Here is a 4753-nt window from a genome sequence, read left to right on the forward strand (position 1 = left end):
CCGAGCTCCAGCCGCTGGCCCGCCGAGGCGGTGCCCGCCTTAAATGCCGCCTGCCCCGCCCACGTACCTACCCGCGAGCAGGTTGCCGGGCCTCACGACGCCCCGGGAGGCGGGAAGCCCGCAGGCGCGGACCCGGGCGCGGAAGCCCGCGGCGGGGCCTCCAGCCAGGGAGCGGGGCGCGGCGCGGGCCCCGGCCGGGGACTTGGGGGTCCCCAAGGGCAGCGCCCGCGAACCGCCGCAGCCTGCCTCGGGGCGAGCCCCCGACGATCGCACGCCCTCATCCCAGCTTTGGTGGGATCCTCACCCGCTTTGCTTTTAAAATTTGCTTTGCTAATAAAGGAATTCGTAAAAGTACTAAGCAGAGCGGGAGAATTGCGGCTCCTACCGGCAACTGCTCTCTAGGGTGTCCTGGCCATAAAAGGCAACCTTATTATCGGAGGTTGGATTTCCACAGGCCAATGTGGTGTCGGAGTGAATTTGGGAATTACCAGAGAGATCTGAGGAGTAGCTGAATTACCTTGCGGGATCCGGATAAAAATTGGAGTTCTAGGGCGCCTGGGTGGCTCAGTTGGTTAAGCGACTGCCTTCGGCTCAGGTCATGATCCTGGAGTCCCGGGATCGAGTCCCACATCGGGCTCCCTGCTCGGCAGGGAGTCTGCTTCTCCCTCTGACCCTCCCCGCTCTCATGTGCTCTCTCTCATTCTCTCTCTCTCAAATAAATAAATAAAATCTTAAAAAAAAAATTGGAGTTCTAAAATAATTGTGGAGGGGGGAGTGGAGAGGAGAGATGGGAGGAAGCTGTGCAGTCAGAGGACTCAGGAATGAGGCTGCCTCGTGGGCAGAACCGAAGCTGTAGGCTGGGGTCGGATAAACACCCTCATCCCCTAATTGGGATGGACATCTCCTTCTCCCGCCAATGCTATAAATCCCTTCCTTCCTTTCCTCTTGCCTTCCGTCGTCCGCCCTTCCTTTCTTCTTTTCTTTCCAAAATGGCAGAATTTGAAGTCAGACCGCCCCCCCCCGCCCCCCCCTCCCCACTGTGGGGCTGGGCAAAACCAGTGATTACTCCTTAACTAAACGGTAAGGGACAGGAAAATTCCGGGTGACATTTGGTTTGCAGATACAGATCACAGGTTCTTTGGAGTTGGAGGGGACATTAAATTCTAGTCCAGACTTAAGCAACAGCGGACCCCTGGCTAAGTCTGTGTTGTGTTCTTCCCTCTCCTTCTCCCCTGGAGAATGCTCTTCAAAGGAAAATTTGAAGACAGGGCTAAGGAGAAAAAATTTGCATGCAACTCATGCTCCCACTGTTTGCTGGGAATCCAAGAGAAGGGATTTTGCAGTTACAAGTGGCTGCTTGCTCACCTTCCACTCTTCGAGCTCCTGCTCTACCTTTTTGGTCAGAGAGACTAGAGAAGCAGGATGGCTAGAGAAATGCCCCTGAACTCAAGTCTAGTTCAAGCTTCAAAAGCAAAGTCAGAGTCACACTTACTTAATTAGGGGAATAGGAGAGAGTGATGTAGGGAGAGGAATGGGCTAATGGAGAGGTGATAGCAGATTTTAAAGTCAGCAAATTGTAACAACTCCTGCTAGAGAAGATTGCTGTTTATTCTTGTTGGTGTCAAGTTTGGGAAAGTGTTAGTTACTGCCAAATTGGACAAAAGAGAACGCTGTCAGATACTCTAGCACCTCTCTGGTCCTGCAGAGTTTCTGGTTCCTGCCAGGGGTCAGCCTTGGCAACTACTGCTGTGGCCCACATGGCAGCTTCTGATGCCATCAGGTATCCTGGACAGCGACTTCTACCAAAGAGGACAAATGGGGCCACTCCACACACACACACCCTAACTCCAGTTACTGCTTTGCTGTTGCTGGTCCTCTTGCCCCAGAGTCCAGACATCCCAATATTTCTTGAGGAGAAGGTCCTCCAGGTATCTGTGAGGCAGGTACCTGCACTGGTCCTCACCTGATAGAACTATGGACTGAATTTCCCCTCAGAAACACAGACTCACCTCTTTGTGGCCCCAGGAACTATCCCCCATCCTTTTCTGGGCAGTGTACCCTGAATTCCACCCAATTCTATGACCTCTCTTGAACTGGCCGGAAAGGCCAGGGTACAACTTGGGACACCTTCTCAGCCCAAATACTCTAGTAGCAGCTTCTGCTTAAAGCTGGGTTTTCCTGTCTTTCAAAAAAAGCCTATCCATGCCACGAATCTCTTCTGGGACTGTTCCCATTGGTGAATATTACATATTTGGGATAGGCTGTCATGATATCTGTAACTACCCCTAGCTTATTTTAATCAATTAATGCACACAATGTCTGTGAAACTGTACCAGACATAGGGGCTGTTGGGGAGAAATGGTGCTCAAATTGTGTCATTCTCTGCCCTCAAGAAAGCTACGCTGAGTTGGAGAGGCAAAATTAACGAACGAATTGGAGAGGCAACACTTGGTCTTAGCCAAAAGGCCGAGAAGCGATGAATTGGAGAGGCAAAATGAACGAAGAGACGATAGTGAATGCCCCGAGCCAGAAAAGAATTTAGCGCTTAAATGGTATAGGCCCTGAGTGCTTTAAAAGTTTAAGGGCAAGACGAGGGAGATGGCGAGATTTTTCTTTCTTAGAATTAATTATTCCGATTTTTCCATGAAAGGTGGGAGAGAGGCAGAGAGAGTGGCAGAGTTAGGGCCTTCTGTTTATGGACCACTCTTGCTGCCCTGAAGGCCCCTGTCCTGCTGCAGAGTCCTGGGTGAAGGGACATCCAGCAGCCGGCTCAAGAGTGTGAGTGTGAAGATTCAGTACCCCAGAGAAGGGGATCCAGGCGCTAATGGGAAGAGGAAGTTTCGCTTCCTGCCTCACATCTGGATCAGCCAGTGCCACTGTTACCCACTATCTTCTTCCTCTCCTGGATTCCTGTCCCACGCACACGGGCAGGCCCCACACACCTGTGCTCACTCATCGTGCCAGGCTCTGACTAGGCTGCATTTCTCCACCGACAAGGGCGCCTGGAGTGAAGATGCAAAAACAAAACAAAACAAAACTGCAGCCAAGCACACCGCTACGCTGTTTCCTCGTTTCTTCACGTATAAGAAACCCTGAGATTGGCAGATGAACAACGTGCAGGAAGGAAACCTGCTTTCAGAAATAAGCACCAATACCACGATAATTGCCCCGCCTGAGGCTGTTAAAGACCATGACCAGAGTGGACAGGGGTGATTCCAGAAGTAGATAAAAGGCCCGCATGGGGCTTAGGTGGGGTCATGCCACAGGGCATGCTTTCTCCCCTTGTGAATGTAGCTCCCCCAAATTTTAGGTTACTACAACGTTTAATTCTCTGTGACTTATTTTGGGTACTAAGATCCTTTTTCAAAAAATTATCATTTTCCTTTTATTAGGTGATTGAAAAAAATTGACTGCATCCTGAAGGTTTTAAATTTGTTTTTGAATCTGAGGGCGAAACAGATTCTTCCCATTTGAATCATTTTCACCTTTATCATGGAAGTTATACCATATATATGTGTAACATATATGACATATAACACATATGACATGAAGGATATTATTCATACAAATCAGCTCAGTCAACTTTGTAGGCATTTGCCTCTCATGAGTCAGGTGATACTCTCTTGGTCACCAGCTTCCACATTCTTCAGAGGTAGGGAGACAAAAGCAGATACTCCAATATTTATTTATTCTGAAATATTTACTGGAGGCCTGGGATACATGTGTAGGGCCATACTAGGTCCTTCCTCTGAAAGAGCTTTCAACTTGATTAAGGAGGTAAGATACATCACCCTGGGTTAGAATATTAATATAAAGACACATCAAAGGCTATACCTGAGGGACAATACCTGGCTGGCTCAGTGGGTTAAGCATCTGCCTTCCGCTCAGGTCATGATCCCAGGTCCTGGGATAGAGATCCGTGTTAGGCTCCCTGCTCAGTGGGGAGCCTGCTTCTCCCTCTGCCTGCCACTCCTCCTGCTTGTGCTCCACCCCGAAAAATAAATAAGATCTTTAAAAAAAAAAAAAAAAGGCTACATCTGGTCCACCCCTGAGTCAGTGGACAGACACCAGAATTCCAGAGGAGCCAAGGAAGAAGTGAGCTCTAGACAGCGGAATAATGGGTGATTCTCGAAGGGGGGCAAGTGCAAGTGGATTTTGAAGGCTATGTAACCTGAGACAACTAGGGAGGAGTAGGGCCATGCATGCTGTAGGAGAGGAAGAAAGAAGAAGTTTATGAGTTTATGGGAATGAAAATGACAGCATTCCAGGGAGAGAAAGGAGCCTGGTAGCCGGAGCGGACAGGTTCTCTCGGAGTAGCAGGTGGTCCAGCTCTCAAGGTGGGACTGTGCAGGGGCTGGACTTTATCACTGTGCCTTAGGGAGCCCTTGAGGATGAGAGTAGTCTAATGGAAACAACATTTTGGGAAAGATGAGCAGTTCTAGGGCAAAAACTGAGAGCCCTTCTGACTCTGAAGTTACTGGGTTGACAACTGTCCCAACATGAGTCTTGAACCCTATTCTCTTTATTGTAGGTTCCTGTCAGTGAGCAGGTTCTAAACAGGGTCTTACTGCTTTTGTCCAGTGTACTTTAGCACCCTGACACCCTAAGCATGTCTAGTCTCTAAGCAACTGTTATTTTAGGCAAAATTTATTTGTTCTATCAAGAGTCTTTGGAATGAAACCAGGGAGGGAGCAAATGGTCGTCACACAATCTACGTTAGAGAAGCTTAGAGGACTTTCCCCTCTCCATGCCC

This window comes from Mirounga angustirostris, unplaced genomic scaffold, assembly GCF_029215605.1.
Source record: "Mirounga angustirostris isolate CCGP_5_RB_7025 unplaced genomic scaffold, mMirAng1.0.hap1 SCAF_3, whole genome shotgun sequence".
NCBI lineage: Eukaryota > Metazoa > Chordata > Mammalia > Carnivora > Phocidae > Mirounga > Mirounga angustirostris.